Raw genomic sequence first — 18,342 nt, forward strand, 5'->3', positions numbered from 1 at the left:
TATACTATATTATTTCTTTGATGTTATATGATGTATGATAAATTAGGGAAAAATTTTGTTATCATAAAATGGTAAGGAAAAAAGTTAGTAGAATTCCAACGGTATTTTTGAAATTAAGTGTAAATTTTATTTCACGATTATTTTTCTAACCTTCTTAAACACTAGTATAGTAGTATAGTAGGAGACTCATTGGATTAGACTCATGGTATAGAGCAGGCTATCACCATCGGGTTTCTACTGGCGGTGATGCCATTTTTAGAAAATAAAAAAACAAACAGCCTACACTGCTTGCTCGCCCGCGTCCGCGCCGCATGGTGGCCCCGCATGCCGCCACAGAGGGGGGCGAGGCTGCCTCAGGGGAGAGGAGGAGGTGATGGGAGAAGAGGGGAGGTGGTGGTGGCAGTCGGTAGGGAGGAGGAGGAGGGGAGGGAAGGTGGTCGGGAGGAGGAGGGGGAAGCCGGAAGGGTGGGCGGTGGTGAGGAGGAGGGGGAAGGAAGAGTAAAGGCGTGTTTGGTTTGGCGCCTACGGCGCCACACCGCGCCGCACATCCCGCGCCGCAGGTGTGGCGGCCGAATCGGCCGCCGCAGCTTAGGCGCGGTGTGGCGCCGTAGGCGTCAAACCAAACAGGCCTTAAGACCGTGATAGAAAAAAGAGAGAAGTGCCGAGAGGGAGAGAAAAATATCTAGAGAGTGGTGCGAGCATCACCGTGGCAGTTCGTATTAAACATCACCAATCTTGAAATATTTTTTTTCCTTTTTATGGGAAGGAATCTTGATGACTTTTCAAACATCCCATGCGTGATGCGTTGTAGACGAATGCAATCAGCATGTCCAAGCATCAAAGATTCATATGTTCAGGTGTGAAGACGAAGCAATTTCTTCACTTGAGTTCGATCAATCTTTACTCCTACTGCTTGCTGCTGGAGCACAGCTGGTTAGACTACTAGCTAGAGAACTGTCGATCAATCGAGCATATATATATATATACACACACACACACACACTATAAGCGTCAGCACCGGGTCCGGATGCATCAATCGATCCAATTCTCATTTTTTAATAAGTTAAATTGTTTGAATTTTATATTTAAATTTACATAAAAAGTATAATATCTATAGTACAAATTAAATACCATTAGATTTATATAATATATTTTTTATAAAAAATTATTTGAAGACATAAATGCTAATATTATTTACTATAAATTTGATCAAATTTGAACTAATTTAACCGATACGGATCCTATAATTTGATTCTTCCGCGAACGGAGGGGGTAATTCGAGATTCGCGTCAAACAAATTTCTTGTCACAATGTCAGAATTATTTAGCTGAGATACGCACGCTGCGCATAGGAAATGTCGTTGGGTACATGCAATGTCATGATGTCGACATCCTCGCAAGCGGAACACGACGTGATTCACTGAATCAGCAGCTAGCTTGGAGGCATATCACATGGAAACGATTTCTTTTTTTGAGATCCGGAAACGGGCTGGGTAGTCCTGTTGCACGGCACTAAAAGAACTGGCCCTAGGCTGGGCTGGGCTGAGCCTCCAAAGGGATCTGATGAGGGACAATGAGGCAAAACTTCTTGGGGGAAGAAATAGAGGACCCTTCCTCGGAGCAGAATCAATCAGGCCTGTCAGAGCGTCAGTCGTCGTTGACACGAATAAGGGAGCCTATCGGTAGATTCTGAATTTCTTCTACTGATGAATTTTATTGTTTCCTTGCTCTATTCCACACCCGCTCAGCTCCCCTGTCGTTTATAGCAGGCTTCTCCGCCCCAGAACTCACCGCCGCCTCGTTTGCACAAGCAGCCACCATTTAGATTTCGATTGTAAGGCAGGGTGTGCAGGAGTGGCCATGGATAAATCTATCTTCCCATTTGATTTCTGCAAAAGCATTCACAGGCCTTTGGCGCCTCCTTCTTCCATGTTGGAAGCAAACTGCAAACAGGAGACTGATGACCATATACAAGCAAGCCAAAAGTTTCTCCTTTTCTTCAGGTGACTGCAGTTTTTAGTGATCAATGGAAAGAAAACATTTTTAGCTCACACAAAAAAGAATAACAGACAACTTTGCTTAGTAGTATAGCCCAATATGGAATTGTTTCTAGGCGGCGGATCCATGATCCATCCAATTGGCTAGGCATGGCATATTAGGAGAAAATAGACATCATGATTTTGTAGTGCAAAGTTGACATAGATTTCAGGGTCGTGACATCATGTACGGAAAATAGAAGTACTATTATACAAACGCATCTGGTTAGATATCGGCAATCCAGAAAGTCCAACTTGGCAATGCCAGCTTAAATATATTATCATCAGAAATCAAGCTCTGCTTTCTTTCTGTAAAGTTGATGCGCATTCAGATACTTCCATCGTAAAAAAAAAAAGATATTTCCATCGTCAGAAGGATTTGACTAGGTATCTCAAAGCATAAAAAAATGTATTTGAATCATGCACAATTACGGGTGACCAGTTGACTTTAACATGTTGGTGTGCATTTCATAATGGACACTTTCATTTTGTCAGATTTGGCTTGCCATTTCACTCTTCTAGTAGGCGACTTTCTAAGTTTCTAAAGATTCAGGTTGAGTGAAAAATCAAAAGTCAACAATATACTTTTGGAACTTCTCCATGTGCAGAAGAATATGTTGCATAGTCATCAAGAAGCATAAGATATTGTGTTACCTTGGGGTTATAGTCCAGCCAATGCAAGGCTCCGTTTGGTGTGCATCATACATGAAGAGGCTCCAACAACGACCACTGAAATTGATCTCAGAAATCCGCCCAAGAGCTACCAAGAGATCGTGTTGTTCTGAACAATCTTGGCCGATCGACTTTTCACCAGGGTTTTATAGACAAAACAAACACAATTTCTTCAGATGGAACGTAATCGTTGTAGTTTTTTTTTTCCTGAGGTGTACGTGTAGCTGACAACACTAACGAACACTAACGGCTCGCGGCCCAGGAGGGGCAGCAGCCCAGCTCGCGAGCAGGCTAAGGGCTGGGAGCGGCGGCAGGCGGAGGGGCAACGCCGCGCGGCCCATGCGAGAGGCGCTCGCGGGCCAAGTCAACCAGGCCATCAGGCCGGTGCGGGTGCTGAAGCCCAGTGGGGCGCATGCCCACTCGGCTGGGTCAGGCCCCCACGAGCCCAGCAAGGAAAAAGGGCCGGGTGAGCATTGTTTGCTTGTATTTTTTACTCTTCCATGCACGCTTATGTTTAGACTAGGCTTATTTAGCTTTTGTTTTTGCTAATCTACCTTCTTGCAATTAATTAATTTATGTTAATTAGTACTTGATTATAATGAATAGCTAGTACTTTGAAGATTATTCCTTGCTAACTAGTTTCTATTGCTTTTGGTTAATAGAAGCTTTGTTGGCATTTTAGCTCGTGTTGTTTGCTTTTCAGTTGCTTCCATCTATGTTAAGCTTTTCTAACTGTTCTTTGGGTGAGATAGTCACGAGTTTTCTTGTGTTACCTTGGCAGTTAGAAGAGAGATGTGTCGGATTAATTTTGAGATATAGATCTTGTTCTCTCGGATTCATCCCCTCCTGGCCCGTTCCGGTCCGACAGTCTCCTTATGCAATGCAGGCTTCAGTGACGATTACTACCCATCAGCATTGACGAGTGTTTTAGCTGCGATCTGAACGAGCACCATTCTATCGTCGCTCAGGAGTTAAAACTGAGAAGCGTTCGGCTGTGTTCTTATGAAAAGAATTCAGAACTATTTCCGATTTGCTGATAAATATTACTTGCTGATAACCAGTGTCAAATGGCAATGGAGGAGGCATGATGGTGTGAAGTGAGCTGAACATATTTGCTCTCGCTGATAACCAGTCTCCACTTCAGATTGCCACTCCATCGTCAGCAGAGACATTCGCACCATTATCTCCTGCAGAGCTTCAATTCGACGTCTGAACAAAGGACATCTCTGCTAACTGCCATCTCATAAACAACATTTCAAGCCGGCAAACAAGAGATTTATGGGTGTGGTCCTTCCCCAACCGAGCCACGCGTCATAACTATGGAAGACATACAAGGAACCGTGGCGCAGGCTGAGGCTATTGACCCGGAGGAGAACCGCTTGTCCTCTGTGATCCACGAAACAGATCCTCAGAAGATAGCGGTACTTCCGTGCCACTCCTCTAAAAGTAAAACCTGCCTTCAGGTATGTTTCGCTTGGCTCCTCAGAAACAGAAACGTGTTTGGACCAAGCGTACGTGCGCGATGTTTGACAGCTCGAGATCTGCATTGTGCAATACGGATGTCGAACTTACGTACATAAGCGATCAAAGTTGGACCGTCATTTCTACAAGGTCAGTGCATAGTTTCATGGTGCATTAACAAGACTGAGAACTAAGTAATTGTGCCGGCTGAGTTTCACGGTGATGGTGATGAAACTCTTTTCTTATCCTATGAAACTCTCTCCTTATCTTTCCTCGCCATGTCAACAAAATTACTAATGATGTGGCATAGAATTTAATGTCATGAAATCCCATTGAGACTGGTTTAACTTACAACCACCTAACTTTCTAATTTTCTGAATATTCAGGCTAATCAAAAATCTAGGTAGCATGGACAAAAATTTGTCAGATTATGAGTGCAAGCTTCTCCCTGCCATCACAATTTTGGTTGGTTAGCTGCCATCAGCACAACTTCTTTAAGACAGAGTACTCATTGAATTTGCAACTAACGGAAGCACTCCTTTTCTGGAGACATATTTTAGTGCATACAACAACTCATCATTACCTACAGAGATTTCTGTTCAAGAAAAGACATTATCAACAGATCAAATTTTATATAGTTCCTGCAATAATCATTGAGTCAAACTCCTCGACGCTTGTTCTCTGCTCCCAAACACAAAATATATCTCTAATAACTGTCCTGATAGAGCAAACAAACTTGTCGGCAGAGAGGGCCTCTCCTGCAAGCGCCATCCTAACAGAACAAACCTGTCTCCTGCAGATCTGAGCTTTGACGTCTTAACCGAAAGATCCCAATTAACTATTCATCACAAACTTGCTTATAAACTCTTCTCTATCAATACATTTATACACACCGGACAGAAAATCTTCCAGCAAGTTTCAAGAAAAAAAAAAACTAGCTTATAAACAGGAACGGAACAGGTTGAGACATTAAATCCACTGTTCTTCAAAGACCCAGCCCCCCAGGGCAACCCTTTTGACTATCCAGCTACTGTTTGGTATGTAGCTGCAAGTAGCATCACCAGGACACCTGATCTGCGACTGAAGGTCTAGAGAAAAACAGAGGTTAAGGGGTACTATATCTGAAATTTACTGAACCATACAACCACGAGCCTGCTGGTTTCTGAAAAACAGGCTTGCGCAGTGCATTTTTTTTATTTAACTTTTTCGCCATGCTCGATATAAACAGCTCATGGTCATACGCAGGCACGAAAATTTCAATAAAAATAGTAATAATTTCTGTTCAAAAATAGCCTTCCGTGGCTCCAACTCTTCTTTATTAATAGAAAGGGGCACGGTCACTCGTTCGTTCAAAAAAAATCTGTTCAAAAAGAAGTATTAGAACTTTACACACGCTAAGATGACCGCAGTGTTTAGCGATCAACGGAAAAGAAAGCACTTGTTGTGTACACTCACAGAAATGACAAGTTTTTTTTTTGAAGGACACAGAAATGACAACTTGTTTTAGTAGCCCATTATGATTGTCTCCGGACCCAGCCATCCAACTGGCCAGACGTGGCAGATTTAGGAGCAAACATAAATTACATTTTTTTATTACCATGTTGACAGAGGTTTAGCTAATTATATGATGTACGGAAAATATAATACAAAAGCAACTCGAGAAAGTGGCAAGCGATAAAGTTCAATTTGGCCAAATCAACTTGTAGTGTAGGGCATGAAAGCTTTGATCTATTATTATCAGAAATCAATGCTCTGCTTTATTTCTGTAAGCTTGATCTGCATGCAGATGCTTTCACTTTCGGGCCAAAAAAAAGGTATTTGGACCGAGCAGAATTACAGATGATTGGTTGTTTTTAACATTTTGGGTGTGTGGACTCTACCAGTCTGCCTCATGCCCTTTCAAGTTTCAATGTCAGAGCTGACAATTTCTGAGGGACCGAAACTGGTGACCAGAGAGGGGTGAATGAGAGCCGAACAAAATTTCTTCGAAATTTGAAACGTCGGCCTATGTCCCAAAATCACCGCAAGCCCTCGAACCTAGGTCAGCGAGAATAGCTATGGACAAGCTATCTCGAAGCAGAAGACCCAGGTCGTAGTGCGGAAGCAAAGCGAGTCGAAACGCAGAACTGGACTGCAGTGACCGGTCAGACCGGTTGAACAGACCGGTTAGACCGGTCGGGCTGGGAATTCAAAACTTCAGACCGGTCAGACCGGTTGCACAGACTGGTCACAGACAGCCCACCAACAAAGCTCTAAATGTCAAATCTTGAGTAAATGAAGTCCAATTCCAATCAAACTTGGAGGAAAGCTTCGTAACTACCCCGTGAACATATCCCCAAAAGATCTCACCCAAAAGATTCACAAATCGAGAGAAATCGAGGAAAAATCAAAGAGGATTGGGGTTTTCTGAAGAACACAAAATCGCCAATTCGTGAGAACTCATGATTTCAGGGGGTTTGGCACTAGGCTATATGCATAGGAGTCGTTCCAAAGAGTTCATCAAACCACGAAATCAAAGGTTGTTCTCCTCCAAACAAGGAACACACCAAAAGAGGAGAATTGAACCCAAAACGCAAGAGATAAGGGGAGGATGAGATGCTCAGCACACACAAGTGAATTGCAAACAAATTTCATCCATTAATTCTCAGAGGAATTCACCTATACAACAGTTAGAGCCATCCGCCCATCATCCACCCACTAGATTGAAGAGAATAGTTATAGTCTAAACTCTCTTTGCGTTGGAATCCTTGGCCCTCACCTAGAGCAGGGGCAGGGAGAAGGAAAAACGAAGAGAAAATAAAAGACTCAAGAGACTCAACCAGCCACGGGCTGGTGGGGGGTATTTATACCCGGCTGCTGCGGCCAGACCGGTCAGACCGGTCGGGTCAGCAGCACCCTGCTGTACAGCCTCGATCGACGGCGGAGCTTCTTTCTTCGACTCGAAGTCTTTGCTGCGATGCCGCCACGTCGACGAAGATCCGATCCGCGGTTTTGGAGGGTCCGCGAAACCCGGGTAGGTGGCCGGTTTTGAGAAAACCGCCAAAACCTCACGCGCGGGAAGATTCCCGCCTCCACGCCGTGGCCCTAGACGCCGTTACCACCTCGGCCTCCTGACGGCCCTAGACGCCGCCCGACGCCCGTCACCTCCTCGCCCGCAGCGAGGCCCTAGACGCCGTCGACGCCCGTCGCCTCCGTCAGTCCCGAGACAGACGCCCGTCACCTCCACAACTTGGCATCTTCAACCGCCGTCCGCCTCCTTGGTTTTGTGGCGCAAACTAAGAAACCCGCCTTCCGTCGCCGCTTGCGCCCTCGATCCAGGAGTGGACGCCACAGCTGCCGCCCGGTCCGAGCTCCGATCCCGGCTGCCCTTCACCGCCGTCCACCGCACGGTCCATCGGCCACAGCACCTCCACGACAGCTCCCCGTCGACACTCGACGCCCGTGTACCTGCAATCCAAAGACCAAGCGCACGATCACACCGCACGATTGACAATTCACTCATCATAAGCAGGATAGAGTATTCAACATTCCTCAATCTCCCCCTTGATGAGTGCATTGACAACACACCACCTGAAAGCAGAGAAGTGATAAAAAGAGAAGCAAGAAAGCGAAGAACTCAAGCAAGTGACAGAAAAGCTCTGAAAGTCAAGAATAGTCACTTACTCAAGCACAGATCGATTCTCTAAGACAAGGGCAAGGGCTCGACGCAATCGATCAAAAGCCAAAACATGACTCCTCAAAGACAGAGGTAACGTTCGACGCAGGCATGCAAGAAGCAGAGGGAAAACGAGGAAAACCAGAAGCCAAGAACAAAGCAGAAACTCCCCAAGCAAAGTTTTTCCCTCTCACAAGTGCAACTCTCCCAAAATGATGCACTCTCAAAGCCCTGTGCACAACAAGTTTTTCAAAAATCAAACAAGTCTGCCCCTTCTTCGATCACTTCTCTCAAAATTCTCCCCCTTGTTGGCACATGCACACATCAAGCCTAAAAAGTCCTAAAGCTCCCCCTGAAGCTGAGACTCCCTCTGAACAGATTCTATGCAATGAATGCAATGCAGGAGGTGTAAGTGAAAGCATTCAGGGATATAAGGATATGAGCAACATCTAGTCACAAGCATGTGTGCATCCATAAATAAGACCTGCATCTAGCTCAACAGGGTATATCAAATCAGTCTAGAGCTAGGCAAGTTCAGTTTAGGAGAAATAAAAGCATCACCCATCATCTAGCACTAACAAGTAGGAAATGGAAAGCATTGCAACTCAAACTCATACAGGTGAGCCAAACTCAGCCAAAAGCATGTTGCAAACAATCATTTTTCGATCAAATTTATATCAAGCAATTCTTAATGCCAGGGGTTGAAAGTTTGTCATGCTTTACTTAGCAACGAGGCCAAGCCTATGCTAAAAGACAATCAGAAGCTTAAAGCACTCGTTTCAGTCATGCATAGTCTTGCCCGTGTTCTCACAAGTGCAAAGTGAGCTATTCCGAAAGCTTGATCAGTGCGACAAGCAATCCCACCTGGATCTTTTCAATCCATTTCAAGAACAGTTCAAGCAATTTTATCAAATTTAGATCATTTCAAGTATGAATTGCTGAACGAAAGGCTACACTAGCATGAATAAGATAGCAAAGCATATCAACACGCCCTAACATGCTAGTAGCCAAGACAGTGTGATCAAGTTTTCAGATTTTCAAATCAAAATAGCTTAACTCAGATGATGTCATATACACAATGGAGCAAGCTATACATGATCAAGTTTATCAACTCACACTAGCAGGCACTAGAAGATCATAGCAATGTATACAAGAATGCTAGTGCAAGTGAGGCAATGCAAAATGCAAACATGTTTAATGCATATGCACAATGTAACTAACCAAGCTAAAACTTAAGAGAAAGACAAAAAAAAGCCAAAAGCTAAGCAACTGAAGAATTCAACAAATACAACGGCTCAAAGACACACAGGACTAGACCAAATGGATCCAACTGAGTACCATGAAAAGGCAACAATCAGAAAACCACAAGTCCATCCTGAGAGGAAAACGTACAGGCCGAACGCTCACATACCTCGATGAAGATCCCGCTGGACTTAGAGCATAGCAAGCTCGAGGTCACCTCCCCTACGTCCTCAGCGGATCCATCTTCTGCTCGAACAGGTTCTTGTAGAGGTGAACGATCGAAGTGGAAGTAGTGGTACTGGATCGTCCTCCTGAGCTAAGGTAGTCGAAGCAGAAGGGGCCGGAGCCTGCAGCCGGCGCAGTAACTCTGGATCATCATCGGCACCCGAGGTAGAGCTCCCCCTCAACAAGTGATACCTAGCACAAGAGAAGCTAGGACACAAGAAGATAGCAACCACCAAAGATCCAGAGCAAAACTCAAGCAAATGGTTAGGTGTTAGTCAAGCCACATGCAAGGGTATACCAAAAGACACTCTAGAACATATCAAGACAGAAGATATCCCTAGAATAATCTAAAGGCACTCAACAACATGAACCAAGGCAGCAAGACTATATGAAGAAGATACTTGAGCTAGCAACCAGAACTGAGGAGTAAAAGCTACACAAGTATGAGGAGACTGGACAAAGCACACACCCTGAGCTAGCAAGAGTCAAGACAAAATGAAAATCACAAAAACTAGTATACAGAGTGGCTAGTCCACCAAAACACAAGCACAGACCTAGCAAGCAAAACAAGTAGAGATGTAGAATCTACAACATGTCACACACAGAAAATGTACAAAGAACTTAAAAGACAAACTCAAATGTACATAGCATACAACAGCCACCATGGGCTATCCATCAGCCTTGGAGAACCATCAAGTCTTGATCAAACCTGCATAAGACCAAGATTCATGGAGCACTTGTTCTCCAGGCCTCCAACCTGCATCACCATCGAGACAAAGGGGGAGCAAACGTCTCGACACTGGGTTAGCAAAGTGAGAAGCAAACCAGTGACGAGCCATTTGCTCTACAGAAGGGTAACCAAAGTCAGGTAAAGCGTATCCTTTGTCCTGTCTACCGCGAGGCTGACGAACACCACCGCGAGGAAAGCGTGGAGCCTCTAAACCTCCTCCAAAGCCTCGGTCCCGTGGTCCATAGCCGTACTGAAAACGACCAGGAGCACGGCCGGCAAAGCGACCACCCGCTGGAGCACGATAACCACCACCGTCTCCCTGAGCTCCACCTACACGGCGCGCCCTAGCATCTTGCCTACCACCACGCCGAGAAGGACCATGCACCCAAGCAAAGTACATGTCCGTGTTCCGTCTCTCCTGCTCTCTCCTCACAGCCCGCTTCCTCCTGAAGCAAAACTCCTCCAGGTGACCTTCCCTGTCACAGAACTCGCAGTGGTACCTCACCACACGCTTGGGAGGTGGAGGCCTAGCCTGCGGACGGGGAGGAGCATCCCCCTTCTTCTGGGCAACCTGGGCTGTGGCAGCAGGGAGCGAATCGAGAGGGTTCCTCAGCGCATTGGGCTTTGGAACCCAAACCTGCTTCTGCGGAGGTGCTTTCGGTGGTTATTTAAGCACACCATCCGCGGGGTCAACAAGCAAAGGCTGTGTGCTCGTGCTAGCAGTGTTTCCAGCAGCCTTGCCAATCTTACCATACAACCTGTCAAAGTCTGACTTCGTGTATGTGCAACCGACCCCAAACCCATCACCACGCTTGAACTGCTTAATCATCATGCCCCAACTGCGGCTCACTGCTAGAAACCCAACTCAGAATCGCCCTAAAATAGGTATTCTCATTCTTTAAGTTGGCTTTCTCTACCACAAGACTATCTAAATCAGCAATCAAACCAGGACAAACAGAGCAGTCAATAGGTGGGCTAGACTCTATGACCTTAGTCTTTCCAAAAGACTTGATCAAAGCGTTCTTCTCATCTAGCACCGACCTAAGCGTGGGACAAAGCTTACAAGCGCCAAGCAAAGCAGGCATAGATCTAAGCTCCTCTAGTTCACAAACAACAGTAGCAAACTTGGACTGCAAAGAAGTTAAATCAGACTTAAAGATAGGACACTCATCGCATTCAAGCACATCACTAACAATGGGAGCATCCTTGACAAGTTCAAGCACATGCTTGGCCTTGGCTAGCTTGTGAGACACGTCAGAAAGCGAAGTCTTAGCAACATCTAAGTTCGCGATGTTCTCATCATACTTGACACGGAGAGAAACAAGATCATTCATGTGAGATATGCAGCCAGCGCACTCATCCTCACTAGATTTCTCCCTAGCACAAGCCAGCTCAGCCCTAAGCTTTCTACGCTCTCTAGCTGCTTCCTTAAGCAGCCTCTTCTGGATGTCGAGAGCGGCGTACAACTCCTTAACCTCTGTATCAAGCAGATCGATCGTGGAGTTTACCTCTGAATCGCTCTCGGATCCAGGAGAAGAGCCAGAGTGCGTCGGTGTAGCATGTCCACCCGAAGACGCACGAGCACCATCGGCTTCGCCCACCATGGTGCAGAAGCTCTTGCGCCGACCGGCCGCCAAGCAAAGGCCGATGAAGCCGGTGGCTTCCTTGTCCCGCTTCTTCTTCTTCTTGTCGTCGTCGTCGGAGGTCGGCGAAGAAGAGCGGTCGGTGTCGGAGCTCTTGTCGAGGTCGCTGAGCTGTGCCAGGAAGGCCTTCTCCCGCTTCTTGGCCTTGTACTGGAAGTGCTTCTTGAGCGACTCCTTGTCGAAGCGTCCTCCCCGGTCACGACTGCGGTGCTTGTGGCGCCGACGCTCCTTGTTGGAGCCTCCCTCGTCGCGGTTGCGGTTGCGGTGGCGGTAGTAGTCGAAGGAGTTGTTCTGGCCACCGCCGGACTTCTTGGGGCAATCGGCGATGAAGTGGTTCAGATCGCCGCAGTTGTAGCACCCGGGGTTCTTCTTCCTCTGCCTGTTGTGGTAGACGCGCTGGAACTTGCTGATGAGGAGGCACAAATCGTCGTCGCCCAGCGTCTCCAGCTGCTCATCTGAAACAGAAGGCAAAGAGGCAAGAGAAAAGCCAAGAGCAGAGTTAGCGTTAGAGCTCGATCCACCACCTGGGCCAGTCACAAGAGCGTCGCTCTTGGAAGGAGGGGCACCATTGAGCTTGGCTCGTGTCTAGTTATCCACCTCCGTGGCCTTGAGCTTGCTGAAAAGCTCGTTCACGGTCAGAGTCTCATAGCCTGCAGACTCAATGATCGTGTTCACCTTGAGATCCCACACAGAGCGGTCAAGTGCGTAGAGCAACTTGAGAGCCTTCTCGTGCTCTGTGTACTCAAGGGCACCAGTAGATCTGTTCACATTGACTTTGTTCACAATCGACTGAAAACGACTGAACATCAAGTCAATGCTCTCACCCGGCTCCTGTGTGAAGTTCTCGTACTCACGCCGGTGAGTCTCGAACAGTTTGGCATTCACCTGAGGTGTACCCTCGTGGTAGTTTTCAAGGCACGTCCAAATTTTGTGGGCTTCCAGGAAACCCTGGACGCGTGAGAACTCCGCACGAGAAACGCCAGCGAACAAGGCATTGACGGCCTTGGCGTTAGCCTCGTGCTGGGTCACCTGGAGAGGTGTGGTCCGAACAGCAAGCACCTCGTAAAGCTGGTTCCTGGTAATTTCCCAGACATCGGCTCCCATGCTCTGCAGGAAGGCTCTCATGTGAAACTTCCAGTAGGCATAGCCCTCGCCGGAAAATACCGGGATCTTACCAAGACTCGCCACAGTCGCCGAGTGGTTTTTGAACCGGTTAAAGTATTGAAAACCACAACCAAGCTCTGATATCAATTGAGGGACTGAAACTGGCGACCAGAGGGGGGTGAATGAGAGCCGAACAAAATTTCTTTGAAATTTGAAACGTCGGCCTATGTCCCAAAATCACCGCAAGCCCTCGAACCTAGGTCAGCGAGAATAGCTATGGACAAACTATCTCGAAGCAGAAGACCCAGGTCGCAGTGCGGAAGCAAAGCGAGTCGAAACACAGAATTGGACTGCAGTGATTGGTCAGACCGGTTGAACAGACCTGTCAGACCGGTCGGGCTGGGAATTCAAAACTCCAGACCGGTCAGACCGGTTGCACAGACCGGTCAGATCGGTCGCTCCCAGACAGCCCGCCAACAAAGCTCCAAATGTCAAATCTTGAGTAAATGAAGTCCAAATCCAACCAAACTTAGAGGAAAGCTTCGTAACTACCCCGTGAACATATCCCCAAAAGATCTCACCCAAAAGATTCACGGATCGAGAGAAATCGAGGAAAGATCAAAGAGGATTGCGGTTTTCTCAAGAACACAAAATCGCCAATTCGTGAGAACTCATGATTCCAGGGGGTTTGACACTAGACTATATGCATAGGAATCATTCCAAAGAGTTCATCAAACCACGAAATCAAGGGTTGTTCTCCTCCAAACAAGGAACACACCAAAAGAGGAGAATTGAACCCAAAACGCAAGAGAGAAGGGGATGATGAGATGCTCAGCACACACAAGTGAATTGCAAACAAATTTCATCCATTAATTCTCAGAGGAATTCACCTATACAACAGCTAGAGCCATCCGCCCATCATCCACCCACTAGATTGAAGAGAATAGTTATAATCTAAACTCTCTTTGCGTTGGAGTCCTTTGCCCTAACCTAGAGCAGGGGCAGGGAGAAGGAAAAACGAAGAGAAAATAAAAGACTCAAGAGACTCAACCAGCCACGGGCTGGTGGGGGGTATTTATACCCGGCTGCTGCGGCCAGACCGGTCAGATTGGTTGGGTCAGCAGCACCCTGCTGTATAGCCTCGATCGATGGCGGAGTTTCTTTCTTCGACTCGAAGTCTTTGCTGCGATGCCGCCACGTCGACGAAGATCCGGTCCGCGGTTTTGGAGGGTCCGCGAAACCCGGGTAGGTGGCCGGTTTTGAGAAAACCGCCAAAACCTCACGCGCGGGAAGATTCCCGCCTCCACGCCGTGGCCCTAGATGCCGTTACCACCTCGGCCTCCTGACGGCCCTAGACACCGCCCGACGCCCGTCACCTCCTCGCCCGCAGCGAGGCCCTAGACGTCGTCGACGCCCGTCAGTTCCGTCAATCCCGAGACCGACGCCCGTCGCCTCCACGACTTGGCGTCTTCAACCGCTGTCCGCCATCTTGGTTTTGTGGCGCAAACCAAGAAACCTGCCTTCCGTCGCCGCTTGTGCCCTTGATCCAGGAGTGGACGCCACAGCTGCCGCCCGGTCCGAGCTCCGGTCCTGGCTGCCCTTCACCGCCGTCCACCGCACGGTCCATCGGCCACAGCACCTCCACGGCAGCTCCCCGTCGACACTCGACGCCCATGTACCTGCAATCCAAAGAACTAGCGCACGATCACACCGCACGGTTGACAATTCACTCATCACAAGCAGGATAGAGTACTCAACATTCCTCAATTTCATATGATCAGATCCATTACTTGACCTGCCATGGCTTAAAGCTTAGAAGACGACTTTTCTAATTTTCTAAAGATTAGGACTGGATTTAAAAAAACAGAGGTTGGCTTAAAGCTTAGAAGACGACTTTTCTAATTTTCTAAAGATTAGGACTGGATTTAAAAAAACAGAGGTCAAAATTGTCAGATAATTAGTGCTCCTCCCTCCCTCCAATGCATACATTGTTTTAGTAACCCAACAATCTTTTGTCGTTTGTACATGCTGGAAGCGGAAGCTCAGCACACGGTCTGACCTTGCAAGTTGCAACTGAACGAATGCATTCATCAGTTTCTAGAGGCGGTACTATTATTGCATACAGGCAAACATCATCTTCAACAGATCCATCTTTGTATCCTCCCTGCAATCACCCTATCAAACTACTCGATGCTCTTGTCCTCTGCTCCCAGAACACAACATCCACGTAATCTCCAACCTCCCCAACAGAATAGACGTGTCTGCAGCAGGAGCCTTTCCTGCGATCGCCGGTGGTTAGAACGCCGCCACCACCCCGAGCTTCGACGTCTGAACAAAAGACGCCTCTGCTGCTAACTGCCATCACAAACAACACTTGAAGCCGGCAAGGGAGGGATTAAAATTAAAAAGAAGAAGCTGCTCTTCACCAGCCAGGCCAGGCCAGGCCACGCGTCACGACGACGGCCGGCGAGGAGTGCTCGTGTTCGTGTACCAGGCGAGCAGGTAGCACGTAAGCTCATGCGGGCCGGGAAATGTTGTTAATGGCAGTACGGCCAGCCTCGCCGACAGGATGATCTGCAGGCGGTACTTGCTTTGTCCGTCGGGATTTGTCATAAATCCAGCCTCGCCGATCACGTGGCCTTAGAGGTGATTTTTTTTTGAAATTTTGTGTCCCACTAATTAAAGGTATTAAATGAAGTTTAATTACAAAATAAATTCCATAATCATGATACTGTAGCATGTGTTGTAGCTAATAAAATCTTTGATCGCATGATTAGAAGATGATTAGATGTGATTACTGTAGCATCATTGTAGCTAATCATGGTGGAACTTGGCTCATTAGATTTGTTTCGAAAAAATTATATTCATCCGTGAAAAAATTTCACAAATAAACTTCGTTTAGTACTCCATACATACATTTGTCTTTTGTGAAAAAAAAAATTAGGTTTGCTAACCAAACACCCCCCACCGCGCTACCAGCCGGGGCAATCGATCAAGCCTGTCAGACGATGCATCTGAATTTCTTTTACGAGTATCTCTGCTTCCTTGCTCCTTCCTCGTGTCCACTCCACCCGTCCCGGGTCCAGCCCCGCCATTGTTTATAGCTTCCCCGCCGCCCCCACAACTCGCCGACGCCTCGTCCGGGTATAAGTAGCCACGGCTCACGAGCTTGCAGTGGCAGCGCAGCGCGGTGTAGGCGTGTGTGGTGGAGAACGCAGCTCGCCAGTTGATAGCGCAGATCCCCGTGAGTCGTGAGTGTTCGTGACCACCACCGGAGAAGTCGAGAAATGGCGTCGCGTGAGGTGTCGTCGGACGCGTTCGCGTTCCCGTGCCGCGACGACGGCTCGTCGGCGGCGCTGTCGCCGGCGGTCGACGTGATCTCGGTGCTGGCGTCCATCCTGGAGCGGCACATCGCCCGCAACGAGCGGGCCTTGGCTGCCGGGAGCGACGGCGGCGCGTGCGGGCGTTCGACGGCGGCACGGAGCTGGACATGAGCCTGCGCGCGTTCCTGGAGCGCTTCTCCCGGTACGCGCACGTCTCGGCGCAGGTGTACGTGGTGGCGTACGCGTACCTGGACCGGCTCCGGCGCAGGGACGCCGGCGTCCGCGTCGTGCGCGCCAACGCGCAGCGCCTGCTCACCGCGGCCATCCTCGTGGCCTCCAAGTTCGTGGAGGACCGCAACTACAGCAACTCCCACTTGGCGGCGGTCGGCGGGCTGACCGCGGCGGAGCTCAGCGCGCTGGAGCTCGACCTCCTCTTCCTGATGGAGTTCCGGCTCAACGTGTGCCCGAGCGTGTTCCAGAGCTACTGCCGCCACCTGGAGCGGGAGGCGAGCCACGGCGGCGGGTACCGGGTGGAGCGGCGCCTCGAGAAGGCGCTCGTCTGCGCCGGAGAGGCGCGGGCGCGGCAGGCGCAGCACCGGCGGGCGGCGGCGGCTTAGTATAGAATCCAGACCGTCAGGAAGCCGCAGCTGTAATAGTCGAAACCCGGGCATGTCAGCGTGGTCCGTCGCCGGCGACCGGGCAGGAGCTGCGCGGATTGACCGCCGAGGCGTCGCCGGTAGAGAGGGTGTCGGTGCCAAAAGGGCACGGCCGCACGGCACAACAAGGATGTGCATAGCATAATCATGGCTTGCCAATGAGTTAGACTTGCAAGCATTGTACTCCTCGATCGAAGACAAAGGCATTCGAAGAGGAAACGTAAAATCACTTCTTCTCAATATTTCTTGGAAGAACAGAGAACACCAATTGCTTTTAGCACAACCATAAACAATTGCTTCCAGCAGCTAACAGAACCGATTGGGACTGGCTGCTCGACAGCGAAATGAATCGCTAAATCAGATTAACAACGACAGGGACCGGCACTAACCTGGCAACTCACGGGCACGGGGCACGGTTCAGTGGCCAAATTGGCAACCGAATGATTCAATCAGACGCGGAAAAAGATCAGGGAAATTGTAGAATATTTGCATGATGCGATCGTGTTGTCGGTGCGACATCGCCGTCAGGTAACTTTGCAGATCATAAAGTCGGTGGGCACGGCACAGGCAGGGCACATCCCGCACGCTGCAGCAACCCAGCTGCCCTGCCCCCGCCGGGATACGGCGCATACGGAAAAAAGGACGCCCCACGGTTGATGTTCGGCTCCATGCTGGCTATCCGTAGGTCTGCTAATGGGGTTGAACCCGCTCTAAATTCGCCCCTATCCATATTTCAAGAGCTCTAACTACCACCCGCCCCGACCCACCCCGTCGGCCCAATGCCCCAACCCGCCCCAACCCGAAGTCACGACAAAAGATGATATGCGACTTACGCGTCGATCCACTGCCATAGCGCCCCAACCCATCCCAACCCGTCTGTGTCGTCAACCCAACCCGCCCCAACCTGTTTTATAGTGTCACCCGTTTTCAACCATCCAATAGTACCCGTATTAAAACCCACTCAAAAAATCCGTCAAACCCCGCCCCATTAGCAGGAGTAGCTATCTGAATCTCCCTCGCTCGTCATGTTCTTGCTGCTTGCAGGTTATTGATCGAGTTATTAGTATCCGAGGATTTGGCTTTAATTTTGGGAAACTATTTTGGATTCCAGAGTTGCCTGCAAGCTGCTCGAGCCGGCTCGGGCTTGCAAGCTGGACCGAGCCCGAGACGAGCTAGTTTTTCTACTTGCTGCGTTAACGAGCCAAGTCAAGCTAGCTCGTTTAAATAACGAGCTGCACCGAGGTTGGCTCGCTTGTTATCTACACCCTAGTGGGGTGCGATTATACTTATACGTTATTTTTTAGTGGACTTATATGTCTCTTATGCGAATAAATAAAAAAATACATCACTTGAAGCATATCACGGCCCAATAACAGGATGGCCCGGGGCAGCGCTTCTTCCTCCATGCATGGGACCCCCAACCACAGTCACAAAAGTCGATGGATCAAGGAACGTGGTACGTGGTACGTTGTTTAAGAGTAATTTTAACACTATTGGAATGAAATTGTACCTGCGATCCCGGTACACGTTCCTGGTGACTATGCCCCCAACGCAAGCACATTCTTCTCTTTCTTTTTCGTCTCCGTCACCATCCAT

General features: G+C 48.6%; 1 pseudogene; it reads left to right on the plus strand.

The window, feature by feature from the left end:
* The first annotated feature begins 15,750 nt into the window (after positions 1-15,750).
* On the plus strand, positions 15,751-16,988 carry LOC120642715 (annotated as a pseudogene).
* The last annotated feature ends 1,354 nt before the right edge of the window (positions 16,989-18,342 follow it).

Source organism: Panicum virgatum, chromosome 7K, assembly GCF_016808335.1.
Source record: "Panicum virgatum strain AP13 chromosome 7K, P.virgatum_v5, whole genome shotgun sequence".
Lineage (NCBI taxonomy): Eukaryota > Viridiplantae > Streptophyta > Magnoliopsida > Poales > Poaceae > Panicum > Panicum virgatum.